This window comes from Bos mutus, chromosome 18 (genome assembly GCF_027580195.1).
Source record: "Bos mutus isolate GX-2022 chromosome 18, NWIPB_WYAK_1.1, whole genome shotgun sequence".
Taxonomy (NCBI): domain Eukaryota; kingdom Metazoa; phylum Chordata; class Mammalia; order Artiodactyla; family Bovidae; genus Bos; species Bos mutus.
The window spans coordinates 23163489-23180980 of NC_091634.1; the positions used below are offsets into that span (position 1 = coordinate 23163489).

Here is a 17492-nt window from a genome sequence, read left to right on the forward strand (position 1 = left end):
TCTATTCTGTCCCATTGATCTATTTGTCTATTCTGTCACCAGTATCACACTGTCTGACTGTTGTTGATTTATGCTAAGTCATGAAGTCAGGTAGTATCATTCCTTAAGTTTGTTCTCTTTCAATATTGCACTGGCTATTCTCGGTCTTTCCCTTCCAGGTAAATTTCAGGTTTGTCAATATCTACAAAATGACTTACTGGGATTGCACTGAATCCACTAGATCAATTTGGGAGGAATTGACAATTTGACAGTAATGACTCTTCCTTCCCATGAATATGGAATATTCCTCCATTTATTTAGTTCTCCTTTGATATTTTTCATCAGAATTTTGTATTTTCTTCAAATAAATCTTGTACATACTTTGTTAGATTTGTGTCTTTTCATTTTTCTGCAGTACTAATATAAACTGTATTATGAGGACGGAGAAGGCAATGGCACCCCATTCCAGTACTCTTGCCTGGAAAATCCCACGGACGGAGGAGCCTGGTAGGCTCCAGTCCATGGGGTCGCTAAGAGTCAGGCACGACTGAGCGACTTCACTTTCACTTATGCTTAAATTTCAAATTCCACTTATTCACTACTTGCATATAGGAAAGAGTTGATTTTTATAAATTAACCTTGTATCCTGTAACCTTTACCATAACTACTGCCTTAATTGCTTATTAATTCTAGGAGTTTTTTTGTTTCATATTTTTTACATAAATAATGTCATCTGTGAACAAAGGTAGTTTAATTTCTTCTTTCCCAATATGTATACCCTTTATTTCTTTTCCTTGTCTTACTGCATTAGCTAGAATTTTCAGTATGATATTGAAAAGCAGTAGTGAGGGGGAAATCCTTGCCTTGGTTCTAACCTGTAGGATTACAGAAATGTAGTGGTGAGAGGGGACTTCTGAGTGGGATGCTTCTAGCTTCTCACCATTGAGTATGATATGAGCTATAAGTTTTTTATAGATATGCTCTAAATTCAGGAAATTCCCCTCTATTCCTAGTTTACTGAGACTTTTTATCATAAATGGGTGTTTGAGTTTCTCAAATGCTTTTTCTGCATCTAAGATATGATCATGTGTTTTTCCTTCTTTAGCCTACTGATGTGATGAAGTGAAACTGTTAGTCACAAAGTCGTGTCTGACTCTTTGCAATCCCACGGACTGTAACCCACCAAGCTCCTCTGTCCATGGAATTCTCCAGGCATGAATACTGGAGTGGGTTGCCATTCCCTTCTCCAGCAGACCTTCCTGACCCAGGGATCGAACCTGTGTCTCCTACATTACAGGCAGATTCTTTAACATCTGAGCCACCAGGGACTTGTCTGATGAATTATACTGATGTGATGGATTATATTATTTGATTTTCCAAGTGTTGAACCAGCCTTGCATACCTGAGAAAATTCCCTCTTGGTCATGGCACATAATTCTTTTGATTTGCTAATATTTTGTTGAGGATTTTTTTTTTTTTTTTGAGGATTCTTACATCTGTGCCCATGAAAGAGATTTGTCTGTAGTTTTCCTGTAATCTTTTTATCAGAGTTTGGTATTAGAGTAATGTTGGCCTCATAGAATGTGTGAAGAAGTACTCCCTCTGCTTCCATCCTCTGAAAACAACTAGACTCAATACAATTTTCTTCAATAAATGTTTGGTAGAATTCACCATTGAATCCATCTGGGTCTGGTACTTTCTGTTACATCAATTTGATTTATCTTTTCAAAGAACCAGATTTAACAATACTAATAATTTAATAATATTCCACTAATATCTAAAATAATAATGATATTACTAATGAACAATGATAATGACATCAATAATAATGATTGATTTTAAAGATGAAGATGTTTGTCTATTCAACAAATGTTTGTTGAGCACTTAACTCCATGCCAGGCACGGTCATAATGTAAAAACAACAGCTCCTATGAAGATTCCATGCGGAAGTGAAGTGAGTGAAATTAGCTCAGTTGTGTCCGACTCTTTGCAACCCTATGGACTATGCAGTCCATGGAATTCTCCAGCCTAAAATACTGGAGTAGGTAGCCTTTTCCTTCTCCATGGGATCTTCCCAACCCAGGGATCAAACCCAGGTCTCCTGCATTGTGGGCAGATTCTTTACCAGCTGAGCCACAAGGGAAGCCCAAGAATAGTGGAGTGGGTAGCCTATCCCTTCTCCACAGATCTTCCCGACACAGGAATTGAACGGGGGTCTCCTGCATTGCAGGCGGATTCTTTACCAACTGAGCTATGAGGGAAGGAGGAGAGGTGATATTATCAGGCAGAGGTCATTCATCCCTCTGTGCAAAAGCTTACTTTGGGAAGATTCTGGGGTGGGGGTGATATGGCAGAAGAGACTGCCACCTGCTGGAGGGAACATGTGCCCCAAAGAAGGAAAGGATGATGTGTGAAGAGGTCTGAAGGTAGTAATTAGTGTGCTTCCTCTGTGTATACATTTTACCTGAAGCTGGCTCTTGGAGTCAAGTTGGAGTTCCACTCTCCCTGGCCCAAGGCTGCCCTTTGCACTCAGCCACCATCCATGGGACATTATGAATCACCTCCACCCAATACTACTGACCAAGATGGGGCTGATGACAGGACATCAGTGCACAGAAAGCCTCAAACACAGGTCAGTTGATGCAGGTGCCATTTCCGGGCGAGGCAGTGGTTTCTTTCTGAGTCACTTTTGGAAGCAACATACTGAATGTTTAATGAGATGAAAAAGTCGGAGGAACCTGTTTTTGATTAGTGTACACATTACTGACATCCTACGGTTTAGTGAACCGCTAGGTTTTGCTAGTGCCTGGTGGACTTCTTCACTGGATGCTAAAATGGAAACTATGTCCAGTGATGCTCAGAGGGCATGACAAAGAGCATGAAGGGAGAAGCCTGGAATAGAGAAAAACAATTTCACGGGACTTTGGCCTGCCACGGCCATGTTACAAGTATGTCTCTTTGAGAAAAGAAAATGGCAAGACACAACTGGACACAAAGATCCATATTCTTGAACCCCAGGAATTCCTCTTCAGAGAATTTATCCCAAAGAAGTAATTTATTTCTGCCTCAGCTCTAATACTGAAGGATTGAAAACATCCTAAATACCCACAATTGGGGGACAAATAAGTGAACTATGATGATACAAACTGAAAGTACAGTCGTCCCTCAGTACCCAAGGGGTACCAGGACCCCCACGGACACCAAAATCCAAAGATGCTCAGGTCTCTTACATAAAATGGTACCGTATTTGCATATAGTCTATATGTATCCTCCTGTAAACTGTAAATCATCTCTAATTACTGATAATACCTAATACAATGTAAATGCCATGTAAATACCACGCAAATGCAAGGTAAATAGTGCCAGCACGTGGCAAATTCAGGTTTTGTGTTTCAGAACTTCCTGGAATCTTTTTCCCAATATTTTTGATTTGTGGTTGGTTAAATCTGAGGATGCAGAACCCTGCTGATACCAAGGGCCAACTGTACCATAGATTGAGTGGATTCAACAACCAAAATACATATAAGGGTCTGTTCTGGGCCTCTCTCACTGATCATCTTCTCCCTGTCTCTTCACATTGTTGTCCCTCTATACACATCTATCTCTGTGTCCAAATTTCCCCTTTTTTTATAAAGACAACAGCCATCTTGGATCAGGTCACACCCTAATGATTGCATTTTAAATTGATTATTTTTGTAAAGTCCCTATCTCCAAATAAGGTCACAGTATGAGGTACTAGGGGTTAAGACATATAGGCCGTACTGCGCATAGCTTGCAGGACATTAGCTCCCAACCAGGAACTGAACTCATGCAGTGAAAGTACGAAGTCCCAACCACTGGACCACCAGGGAATTCCCCTATTTTTCTTTTTGAGGGGAGATACAACTTAACTCATAATAGCGTTTTATGGCACAATGCTAAGGGAAATAATAACAACAGCAAACTCTCATTCAGTTCTTTCCCTGTATCAGTGTTATAAATGCTTTACATATGCTAATTCATTCAGTCCTCAAGACATTCCTATGAGGTATCATTATCCTCATTTTGTGCATAAGAAAACTGAGGTATAAAAATGTTATTTTCTCAAGGTCACATGAGTAATAAATGGTGGAATCAGGCTTTGAACCCAGGCCATCCAGCTCCAGAGACCATATAATTAACCTTGTCACCATACTGCAAAATTTCATGTCTGTTAGGATGCCAACAATACTTAAACATGTAAAAAATATTTTTGCAGGCAAAACCTTAATAAAATACACAAAAGTAAAAGCAATTTATAGTCAGGAGCCAGGTTATTTTTATGTAACATTACTTTTACAATTAATATATGCACATGCCTCTATAGACTTTTCCTAAAATCAGAGACTGCTGTGAAAAAAGTCTTCACAATATGGGAAAATTCTTACAGACACTATACACCAAAAGATGAGTGGTGAAAACCATTAGGACAGCCAGTATCCAAGATGGCCCCAGTGATGCTTGCCTGCTGGTAGCCAAGCCTTGGTGTGGTCCTTCTACATTCAATAAGCCCTGACTTGTGTGACCAATAGAATACTGTATGACTTCCAAGGGAAAGGTCAAAAAAGGCACTGCAGCTTCCACCTTTGTCTCTTGGATCTCCAGCTCTGGGAAGTCAGCTGCCACGTCATGGTGACACCCAAGCAGTCTGGTGGAGAGCCTCACTTAGGGATGAATTGATGCCTCCTGGCCACAGCAGCATCAACTTGCCACCCTGTGAGTAATCAACCTTTGGAACAGATGGATTAAAATCTGGCTAACTATAGACTCAGCTACAACCTCATGGGGGACCCATGAGCCATCCAGCCCAGTCATTGCTGAATTTCTGACCCATAGTGTGGTAAACAGAATAATGTCCCACCCCAAAAACGTCTACATCCTACTCCCTGGATCCTGTGAATATGTCAGCAATACATGGCAAAAGTGACTTTGCAGATTTAATTAAGGATCTTAAAATAAGGAAACTAGTCTCAATTATCTGGGTGGGCCCACATTTGGGGCTCAAACTCTAACCTGCCTGGAATTACAGCCTTTGCAACCTTAGGAAATGGTGGATATATGGGAGAGATAAATCTTAATTATGCAAGTAGACAGCTTACATCAAGAGGAGTCCCCCTAGGTTCAAAAGGACCAGGCTTGCCCTTGACAACTCTTCTTTCCTCTAGAGACATGGGTATTTGTGGATGAGGTATAGAAAAATGATTTAACACTTGGAAGTAAAGAAAAAATAATTGTATGTCTTCAACATCACGTGGAACATTGTTTAACAGGCCTGCCCAAAGCTATTGATTCTCAGGACTTCCCTGATGGTCCAAGTGCACTGATAACTTTTATTCTGTGTCACTGAAAACAAACAAAAACCAAAAAAACACACTTAAGTGACTGCCCTGGTGGTCCACTGGCTAAGACTCCATGCTCCCAATGCAGGAGCCCAGGTTCAAACCCTGGTCAGGCAACTAGATCCTACGTGTTGCAGTTAAAGAGCCTGCAAGCCAACGAAGACTGATGATTGCATGTGCCACAGCTAAGACCCAGCACCGACAAATAAATGCATACTTTAAAAACTAAAAAAAAAAAAAATTTTTTTTAAAGATGAGTATTTTTGACAAGAGAAGGAATTTCTCTGGTGAGGGGGGAAGTGGGAAGGTGCTTCTAGGAGAACAGGTCCTGAAGTTCTAGACAAGAGACATCGTTTCTGTTTTTCATGCCTTTATTGATCCCCTTTCTCTTTAGTCCATAGGTATGATTAAGTCTCTCCTTTCTAGAAAACAGCTCCCCTTCCTTCTGGCTGTGGTGTTGTCTCCTACTCTTCTCACCTGAGAATGCAATCTGGTTCCTCCTTAGCAACCCTCTCATGATCTAGCCAAACTCATTGTTGTTGTTTATTCACTAAGTCGGAGAAGGCAATGGCAACCCACTCCGGTACTCTTGCCTGGAAAATCCCATGGATGGAGGAGCCTGGTAGGCTGCAGTCCATGCGGTCGCTAAGGGTCAGACTCGACTGAGCGTCTTCACTTTCACTTTTCACTTTCATGCATTGGAGAAGGAAATGGCAACTCACTCCAGTGTTCCTGCCTGGAGAACCCCAGGGACGGGGGAGCCTGGTGGGCTGCCGTCTATGGGGTAGCACGGAGTCGGACACGACTGAAGTGACTTAGCAGCAGCAGCAGTCACTAAGTCATGTAAGACTCGTTGTGACCCCATGGACTGTAGCCTGCCAGGCTCTTCTGTCCAAGTGATTCTCCAGGCAAGAAGACTGCAGTGGGTTACCATTTTCTTCCTCACAGGTTCTTCCTGACCCAGGGATCGAACTTTCGTCTCCTGCATAGCAGACATACTCTTTACCACTGAGCCACCAGGAAGCCCAAACTCACTAACACTGTCCAAATACAACAGACACTTTCCAATCTTGAATTCACTTAGCTTTCTGTAATAAAAAATATTTATAGCTACCAATATCTGACATTCATTGAGCACCGGACACTGTTTTAGGTATTTATCTTTCATTGAGTGACCATGCTCTTGGTCACTTGGCACTTACTGATTGGTTGCTCTTTCTCATTTACTATATACTTCCTTCCAACAGTGTTAGTTGCTCAGTCATGTCCCACTCTTTGTGATCCCATAGACTGCAGCCCGCCAGGCTCCTCTGTCCATGGAATTCTCCAGGCAAGAATACTGGAGTGGTTAGTCATTCCCTTCTCCAGGGAATCTTCCCAACCCAGGGACAGAACGCAGGTCTCCCACATTGCAGACAGATTCTTTACCATCTGAGCCACCAGGGAAGTCCAAGAAAACTGGAGTGGGTAGCCTATCCCTTCTCCAGGGGATATTCCTGACCCAGGAATTGAACTGGGTTCTCCTGCACTGCAGGCAAATTCTTTACCAGCTGAGCTACCAGGGAATCCCCTTGCTGCTGCTGCTGCTGCTGCTGCTGCTAAGTCGCTTCAGTCGTATCCGACTCTCTTCGACCCCATAGATGGCAGCCCACCAGGCTCCCCATCCCTGGGATTCTCCAGGCAAGAACACTGGAGTGGGTTGTCATTTCCTTCTCCAATGCATGGAAGTGAAAAGTGAAAGTGAAGTCGCTCAGTTGTGTCCGACTCCTAGCGACCCCATGGACTGCAGACTACCAGGCCCCTCCATCCATGGGATTTTCCAGGCAAGAATACTGGAGTGGGTTGCCATTGTCTTGTCCGGGGGAATACCCTTAACATTGCCTAAATCAACTTTCTTTCCATCCACAATGCCTCGGCTTGAACCAGCTCTCCTCCCCAAACCTCCTAAAAGGTTATTTCTATAGCAAATTTGACTAGATACTTCCTCATAAAAAGCCATCTGTGGGTTCTGCACGACTTGTGGTCACAAACCTAGCATGCATGCCAATACACAAATATTTATTTATAAATTATATCCATGTACCACTGTAAATTATATCCATGTAGCCTACCCTGGTGTCTCAGTAGGAGAAAATCTGCCTGCCAATGCAGGAGACACAGGTTCAATACCTGGGTCACGAAGATCCCCTGGTGAAGGAAATGGCAACCCACTCCTGTATTATCGCCTGGACAGAGGAGCCTGGCAGGCTAGGGTCCACAGGGTCACAAAAGAGTTGGACATGACTTAGCAACTGAAACAACCACCACCACTGTAAAAATATATTGCTTATATTTATGTATAATGAATTAAGTATAGAAGAAAAATTCCCAAAGAAATAGCATTTACAAATTAAGTACAAGTTCTCATTTCTTTCCCTTCAGTGCAGGAGGGGTTTTGTGCACTTGCTCAGAAACCACAGACCCATAGCAGTTAAATTCAAGAACTTATGGCTGACTTTCAAGGTTTCTCTCAGTCTGGCTCCTGCCTGTCTCTTCTGTCTCTTTTCCCTTTGCTTCCTCTCTCACTCCTAATGGTGTGGTCCAAATGGAAGGATTTAAACTTCAAGCTCCCCAGATGTGCCTGCTTTCCATTTCATGCCCTCTTAGAAGGCTGTCCCCTGCCTTGGCTCCCCCAAGCCCCTCAATCTTATTTATTCTTCAGGCACTCCCTCTGAAAAGCTGTTTTTGTGTTACTTCTGCCTCATACTCCCTCAACACACCTCATACACATCTCTTCTTTCGTAGTCAAACACAACATGGGGACTTCCATAATAGTCCAGTGGTTAGGATTCCGTGTTCCCAGGGCAGGAGCACAGATTCCATCTCTGGTCAGCGAACAAGGATCCTGCATGCAGACTGGCCCAGTCAAAAATAAATAAATAAACAAACCCACAATGTTTACCTCACTTCCTCTCTCATTAAGCTGTGAGCTCTGTAACTGTCTTGCTCACTTAGGAGTCCACAGTGACTTATAAACAATAACAATGACAGTAATAACAGCCAGTATTTGTATAGTGTTAATATATGCCAGCTATATATTAACTTGACTCCAGTCAAGTTGCTGTACACATATTTGCTTTATTTAATCCTATGAAACGGTATCATTATCCCTGTTGCGCATATGAGGACACTCGGTCACAGAGAGACTAAGTAACCTCCAGAGGTCACTTATGTAATAGGCAAAGTTCAGGAAGTACTGGACTAAACTGAACTGCATCCTTTCTATCCACCTGTGATGAGAGTACAGTCACCCAGGCCCAGGAGAGAAAGAAAAGTGAAGTCGCTCAGTTGTGTCCGACTCTTTGTGACCCCATGGACAGTAGCCTGCACCAGGCTCCTCCGTCCATGGGATTTTCTAGGCAAGAGTACTGGAGTGGGTTGCCATTTCCTTCTCCGGGGAATCTTCCCGACCCAGGGATCGAGCCCAGGTCTCCCACATTGTAAGCAGACGCTTTACCTTCTGAGCCACCAGGGCCCACGAGAGGGTGTATAGTAAATGTGGGCAGCCCTAGCCTGGGCCTCTGCTGCCCCCTGCTGGCCAGATCTGCCCTCACTGCAGGCTTAACCAGTTCCCAAGTCCCCTCTGCCACCTGAGCTTGAGCCTGGGTTCTGACACACACAGGATCTTTTACAAGGGGGAGAGGAGGCCATAAGATCACGCGGAGAATATACACAGATGTCTCCTGATCCTCACACATAAAGGCCATCTCCCTGATGAGGAGCCGAATGAAACCTCTCTGAGTTAGAACTGAGCAAGCAAACTCTCTGCCACCAAACACCACAAAATTTACCGAAAACCAACACAAATGTTTATTTTTTAAGAAAAAAATTAGGTAACTATTTGGATTATTCTTAAGTTAAACTTTTTTAGGATGGAGAATTGAACGCTAATTTGTATTAACAGATTGGTTTGCCAATGGGTTGCCCCATGGAACAACTGAAAATTACTTACACCGAAGCTCCATCTCAAGCCTTAGAACCACTGGTGTTTTACTATTTCTCCATATTCTACATTTTCCCAAACCCCCAGATCTCTAAGACCCTTCAGCATTCCACTTTTCCAGTTCAAGCAAAGGCAATGCCTTTCCATTTCTGCTTCACTAGAAAACTAAGCTATTTTTTAGAACTCTGTGTATTGCGGGTAACTGATAGTGATGAAAAGAAAATTCTTGTCTGTAGACATACAAATTCTATCCTGTCTGATGGAGGCTCAATTGATTTTCCTCTCCCTCTCTGGAAGAAGTAAGTTTTTCCTCCTTTGTACATTGATTTCCTTATTCCCGATCTATAATGAGTATGTTCTTCAGATTTTCTCCTGAACCTGCTGTAACACTGGCTGATTCCCTCAGTGATTATTGAGTTAAATAAAATCTTTAGCATGTGGCCATTTTATATCTGAATAAGACTTGTAATTTTACCTCTTTTGGAATATCATCTCTAATACCCCAATGGCAAGTATTTTCCTTCTCCCTACTCTTCAGCCATCTGCTACCGTGCTCTTTGCTTTAGGTGAAAACTCAAGAGGGTTTCCTCAGAAAAGGGTCCCTCCCTTTAAACCTTCTGCCATATGCATAATGTCTAACCAAGCACTCCTGAAATAATAGTGGAGTGACCAAAGTATGTTACATTTTTAAGACAAAAGTGAGGTCAGGGCATTGGTTCCAAGTCTTCTACAAAAACTAAGATAAAAGGACATAAATTTTAAATTAAATAATGAGCATCATATTTTTAACTCTCAAATACCTTACTTATTTACTTATTTCTTCCTTACCTGTGTTGTTGATGGATTTAAGAAAAATTATATACATTAGGATTGTTTTACTTTTAATGCACTTTATGCCATCTTACACCTAATTCAAGATGCCATGGAAAATATAAGGTCTCTGTCATCTTCCTGAGTAGACAAATTCATCGAAGAACTACTATTATTTACTCAACAATTACTGGGACTTCCCTTGTGGTCCAGTGGCTAAAACTCCGAGTTCCCAATGCAGGAGGCCCAGGTTTGACCCTTGGCCAGGAAATTAGATCCCACATGCTGAAACTAAAGATTTCGTGTGCCACCCGGTGCAGCCAAATCAATAAGTAAATAAATATTTAACAACTACTTATTGAGCACCAACTGTGTGCCATGCATAATGGCAAAGGCGTCCCAGGCAGCTGACAGACTAGAGAGAAGAACAGACAACAGAAACAAATGTATAATTTCAAATTCTGAGACCGACAGATGAAATTCCTGTTTTCCATTCTTCCCTCACTCATGGTTTTATGCCCCAATTTTTAGCTAGGTACATAGCTACACTTCCCAGCTTCCTTTGCAGTTAGCTACAGTCATGTGATTATCTTTTGGCCAACAAGACGTAAACAGAAAGTGATGTCTCCAACTTCTGGGTCTCACTCTTAAAGCAATGAGAAGAGCCCTTACTAATCCCTAATTTTCTTTCCTTCCCATGGGCTGAAATGTCCCTGGTTGACATTTTGGAGCTTGTAGAAGAAGGCAGCATCTGGAAGGGTGACAAAACGGCATAGAAGGAGCCTAGACTTCCAAGAACTTCACAGAGCAGAGCCACCAAATAGGCTCAGATTTTTCCAAGAGAAAAATAACTTTCTATCATGTTTAAAATACTGTTACGTTGGGTCACTGGCCCATTCAGCCCATCTTATGATCTAACTCTGACAAGCTTCGAAGGAACAGAGGATACTCTGTGGATCTTAACAGAACATTCCTATGGGGATGCGAGGCTCAGGAGTGAGCATTCTCCAAATGAGGGAACATCAAGAGAAGTGAAATCAAAAAAAAAAAAGAGAGAGAGAGAGAAAGAGAAGTGAGTGCTTCAGGAAAGGGAAAAATCAGGCAAAGAGGCACAAGATGAAACCACAAAGACCCATGAGCATATCAGCATATTTCTCCTGATGTCAAAAGCACACTGGAGACAGTGTGAAAGGATCCACACTAGCCAAATTTGGGCAATGTTAAGTATCAAAAACTTAATACATTATGACACATTGTCAGGGAGAAATAAGTCTATCAAGTTAATAGTCTGACACCACTTTTGACTCTGACTACTGGCATTTTTCAAGTCCCACCAGTCCCCTGCCCCTTCTGCCCCACAACTGAGAAAGCTGATAAGAAAGCTTAGGTAAGTCCTTGGCACTGGCAGAAGCCCACATCAGGCAGGTTCTTGATGTGAACACACAAGAATCTTCACCCAGATCTATTCCCTAATCACAATAAAACCCCAAGGCCAGTCATCCCTTCCTGCTTTCTCAAGTCATTCTCAAATCTACTTGGGAATCTGTTCTGCTCTCACCAGAAAGCCTCATTATGTAAGTAACAAATACACCCACCTGCTGCATTTTTGGCATCATCAGTCTTGACATGAGAACTAAATTTGGGGTGAGGTATAGAAACTACTTCTGCAGGTTGATCACAGTAGGTGAAGGGAAAGTTCTGCATTATTGGAAAATGCCAATAAATCAATAAATATAGAAGGATTGATAGAATTAAAACACAAGTTTGCAACCACCATTATAATAATTCATTCAGGCAAGAAAGGTTAAGAAGGAATATAAAGTCTCAAAGCTATTAAATACAAATGGAGGGTGCTTCCTTTAAAATGAAGAATCTGATGGATACTACCTTATCCGAGTGATCAAATTTAACATCACCAATCGTGGGACAAACTGACATCTTGTGCCTCCTGATAGAACATAGCAAGAATGATATAGCATCACCTATTTTAATATTCCTGCCAAAATGTTAAACTAGAAGTTAATCATAAGGAAATGACCAGTAAACTCAAGTTGAGTATAAGCAAGTATTTAGTGGGGACACTCATGTGTCTGCAACTTATATGTTTCATAAAAAAGATTTTATAGCTATATATAAAATTGTAGAATAAATGTGGCAAAATAACAATTAGCTTATTAAGGTAATGATACGAAATAAAACAAAAACAAATGAAACAAAGGATACTGCCAGGGGCGGAGAAGGGGAGTTTAAGTATAGCTGTCCCCATCAAATCTTGCAACATGCTCTTTTCATAATAAATATTAGCTCTTTTCGTAATAAATATTCTAAATACTGATCTGGCTGGAACTACTGCAATGCTTCGTCATTGGTGCCTGGAGCAATTGAATGCAAAACTATTAGTTAAATGGAAGGACCTCCTCTCCGGACAATGGAAGGGTCCTGACCCATTATTAACTAGCGGTCGAGGATGTGCTTGCATTTTTCCACAAGATGCAGATTCTCCAATTTAGGTCCAAGACAGGTTGATTCGCCATGTTGCAGACCCCCAGACATCCAGTTCCCCCATTGCTTCGATCACAAAAGAGGAGCCCGCCGGAAGGCAAGGCAAGATAAACATCGAGATCCTGGCACGACCGACGGGGCTGCTGCAGCGCGAACTCCAACCAGAAAATAATTCTACTTTATTCTGTTTTGGCTTGTCTACCTTCTCCTTATGTTTTTTCTCTTTACCAACAATTCTGGAAAACTTAATGTACATGTGACTTTCACTGGTGGACCCAATGTAGTGACTTGTGAACAATGCATGCTCTCATTTTGTTTAAACCCTCAATATAATGTTTGCTCTTTGGTAGTGTTACAATGTCCACCTTATCTTATGATGTAACCACTTATTCATATAACTATAGTCTTGCTGTGTTACAACAACTACAAGATTTAATGTGATCGCGACGATTTGTGGGTACTTATTTTAGGAATATCAGCTTTAATAGCAGCAATTACTTCTGTTACTGTGGCAGCAATATCATTGACTCAACCAGTGCATACTGCCCAATATGTTGATGCTATGTCTAAAAATGTCTCTTTAAGTCTAGCAACACAGGAAGTTATAGATAGAAAATTGGAGATGAGAGTAGACGCCTTAGAAGAGGCAATAATGCATATTGGGACTGAGTTACAGGCTTTAAAAGTGAAAATGGCTCTGTCTTGCCACGCTGATTACCGGTGGATATGCGTGACATCTTTAAAGGTAAACAAGACAGATTATGAATGGGAAAAAATCAAAAAACATATCTCAGGTGTTTGCAACAGCTCTGACATTGGCCTGGACTTAGGGAAATTTCATAATCAAATACAGACCCTGGAACACTGTCGACTGGATTTTACCACCGCTGGAGCAGCTAATGACTTATTTCACACCTTCTCTAACTTTACTTCTGGAAAAAACATTCTGTCTAATATCTTTAGTTCTAATTTTGCTTCTTATAATCATTCTTCCTTGTATTGTCAGGATTCTTCGGCAGAACATTCAAAAGCTCGTGACTGAGCTGCATCTGGCTGTTTTAAGAAATAAAAAAGGGGGAGATGCAGGGAGCGAGCTCCGCCCCTGGCAAAGGTCATGAGGAAGGAGGCTTGGCATACGCAAAGGCGGGATCAAGCCTCAGGAGTCTCCCTGGAAATTCTCGAGCAATCTACCCCCACAACCAGAGTCTGCCTACTTTCTGCTTTGTGCCTTCACCCACACCTCTGACTTTACGGGCGGCTGTTCCCCACTACCTCTCTCTGAAAAAAGAGTTAGCTTACAGCTCCAGTTAACAATTCCTGGGTGTGACAGTGTTTCAACCTACAAACTCCCTTGGAAGTCCTCTAGCCTGCCTGAATAGGTTTTTCCAGCCACATGTGATTGCTCAGAGCCTCCAAACTGAGAGGCATGAGATGTTCTAAACTGTCTAAATACAGATTCCTTTGAGCAGTTAAAAGATTGATTAGAAATTGTATTGGTGAAGGGATTTTCACTTGTTGGGCCAATGTTTGCTGCTAAGTTTCCATATCCCTTATCTGCTGTGTCCCTGGCAATGTATTGATTAATATAATTGGTGTAAGTAGTAGCTTTAATGTTTGTAACCTGGGACCCTTGAGTTAATTCTTTTTCTTGTTATAGCCCACCACACCTTTGCTCTGTAGGAATGCAACTTTATCTAATGCTTTTTGGAGGCTGGCGCCTGACTTTAGAATAATCACCTTTAGAGAAAAAGGCCTCCGGGCCAGAAGATGATGCAAATCACCTAAACTTTTGCATATGATAAGTTTGCAGGAAGAAAGCCTGGCTTACTGCATGGCTCTACGCCTTCCCCATTATCCTCTATGCATAACTTAAGGTATAAAAACTACTTTGGAAAATAAAGTGCGGGCCTTGTTCACCGAAACTTGGTCTCACCATGTCGTTCTTTCTCTTACCTTCTGGCTGAATTATTCAGCCTCTTTTCTCCACTGAATTTCCTCACTGAGCTATCCTCATTCTATTACTCTTTATATCCTTAATTAACGTTTAATTAAGCAATTGTTTCCTGATCCTCGCCGACGCCGTCCCCGCTTCGAATTCCCTGGATCCACCAGGGCTGGACCCCGGCAGGATACGCTGGTATGGGGGTCTGTTTACTCCAAAAGAAGCTTCCAGAGGGAAGGTTTGAAAGAGAAAGGACCATGACACTTCACAAACCATCCTGTGTCTGCCTGTTCACAAAACTCTTCTATAGCCATAGCAGGTCCAGGCTCAGAAAAGGGTTTGTGCATATAAATATTTGTAGATGGTCCTAGGATTTGGCCCATCTTCTCTACTCTGGGAAGCAAGGCTCGTGGAGCTCATAGGATCCCATCTGTGGGATGGGGGATGATGTCTATTGCAGATAGGCCTGGTGATCCCATCCTCCTTGATTTTCTACCTCACTCCTCACTTCTTAATCTTCTTGCTTTTTAAGTCTAAATGTTAGTTTTCCTGCAGCTCTGCCCAAGCCCTTCTCTAACTCCTTCTCTCCTTAGAGGAGTCCTTTTACTCCTCCCCCGCAACCACCCAACTCCAGACTTTCATATATTCCATTGCACCTGGGCACATGGATGAAGCATACCATCTCAAACACTGAGACAGGAGGGAGAGGCAAGGCACAACCTTTAAAAGAATGAACAACATAGCTGTTGAGGATATGACAAAAACTAGTTAGAACCTACCAGGCCCAAGATGGCAGAAGATTCTCTTTCCTATAGACCTTGAATCTCTTTAATGTAGTACAATAAGTACTACAATAATGTAGTACAATAATGTATGCTTATTGTACTACATTAACATATGCTAAATGGCACACGCACATCCACCACGACAGTTCATAAAAGGCAAAAACGTGGGCAGTGGCCCAATTCCTGGAAATCCCCACCTCTTCCCCCCAAATAGTTTGAATAATCCTCCTGCTCCTAAGCCTATGAAATGACCCTATGAGCCTATGAATTGCCCATAAAAACTAACCACCCCATATTTGGGGGCTGCTCTCTCCTTCTGAGATGAAGGGCATTCTGCCTATGGAATGTGTATCTCTCTCAATTATCTGCTTTCATTTTACTATGGCTTGCTCTTGAATTGAATTCTTTCCTGTGCAAAACCAAGGACTACTATTTGGTGGCCCATCCCAGGAACTCACCTGGGAACTGATCATCCTCTAGTGTCCTATTTTCCCGCAACATCTTTACAAAGGAAGAGGAAGAAGGTAGTCTTCTCTTCTTCCCTACTTTTCCTTTGATTATAAAAATGTAGCCCACTTATTTCCTGAAGCAGCACCCTCTTGCCTGCTCACCTGTATCCTTCATAAGCATTCTATATTAATAAATCTACTTCTTACCTATCACTTTGCTTCTCGCTCGCTGAATTAATTCCCTCTGACTTGAGACATAAAGAATCTGAGCTTCATTAAGTCCTGAGTGGAGTCCTGTGGTTTCAACATATCCAAAATGGAACCCTCCAATTTTCTTCAACCCTGTTTCTCTCCTGTCTTCCCAACTCAGTAAATGATTCCTCCATCCACTCATCTTTTAAGTTCTTCCTCCAAACTGCAACCTACATCTGTCTACTTGTCACCATCAACTCAGCCACCATCACTCCTTACCTGGAATGCTTCAGTAGCTTCCTAACTCATCACTTGACACTGTTCTTGGGCCCACGGAGTCCATCTTCCTCACAGAAGTCCGAGCAATCTTTTTTTTTTTTTTTTTAACAGGTAAGTCAGAGCAAATCAGAAGTCACTCTCCTGGCTCAAAACATGTCAAAGTTTCCCCGCTGCTCTTTGAAAATGACTCTTCACCATGAAGATCCTCTACCAGCTCCTGCTCCATTTCTCAGCCTCATCTCATCCCCACCTCACTAGCCTCACAGCGACCTTCTTGTCCAGCCCTCTGCATAACGCAGGCTTTTTCTCTTTCTGGAACGTTCTCTCAGCTGTTCCCAAGGCTGCCTCCTTCTCTTCCAGAACTCACGTGTCCCCTTCCCAGATCTAGATAAAGAAACCTGCTCCGTCAAAGTTTGTCTCGTCTTTTGATTGCCTGTTCTCCTTCTCCTTACACAGTAGAGTGGAAGTGCCCTAGGAGAGTTCACCGCAGGATCTCTCAAGCCCACTAAGCTAGACACTCACACATATTTGTTGAAATAATTCATTAACAGACAGCAATTTTATGTTTTAAAATATCCTGATTTGACCAAAAAAGCTGTCAATTCTGTGTGGGTCATCATTAAAAAAAAGCTTTATAAGTCCTGCTGCTGCTGCTAAGTCGCTTCAGTCTTGTCTGACTCTGTGCGACCCCATAGACGGCAGCCCACCAGGCTCCCCCGACCCTGGGATTCTGCAGACAAGAACACTAGAGTGGGTTGCCATTTCCTTCTCCAATGCCTGAAAGTGAAAAGTGAAGGTGAAGTCGCTCAGTCGTGTCCGACTCTTAGTGACCCCATAGACTGCAGCCCACCAGGCTCCTCTGTCCATGGGATTTTTCAGGCAAGAGTACTGCACTCTTATAAACGGATGCATTGGCCTCAAGTCCCCTAGAACGCAGTTGTAAGGACAGCAGGAGAGGGAGGAAGAGGACAACCACTGGCTAGCTGAGTGGCTGAGGGAGAAAACAGATGGAAACAGTCTGGGAAAGCAAACCCAAGGTGCTAAGTTGAGGGCACAGTCCCCCTGGCCGCCATCTTGAGGGGTCACGGCGCAGATACCTCATGGTTGACGAGGCACGGCGGGCGGGCAGTAGTCGCGTCCTCACTGTGTAAAGCTGCACCGCGCTCTAGGCTCGCACCCAATCCGGGCTCACGCGCGCCCAAACCCCGGGCCGCG

General features: G+C 42.6%; 1 protein-coding gene across 2 annotated transcripts in view; it reads right to left on the minus strand.

Annotated features, from left to right (window-relative positions):
* The window catches only part of TAT (tyrosine aminotransferase), a 54040-nt gene that overhangs the window by 36486 nt on the left and 62 nt on the right, over nucleotides 1–17492 (minus strand). The window contains exon 1 of one of the 2 annotated variants that reach the window (XM_070388052.1): nucleotides 17375–17492. The exons of the other annotated variant lie outside the window; for it this stretch is intronic. The gene's annotated coding sequence lies outside the window, so the exon portion shown is untranslated. The remainder of the gene's footprint in view (nucleotides 1–17374) is intronic. 2 annotated transcript variants of the gene reach the window in all.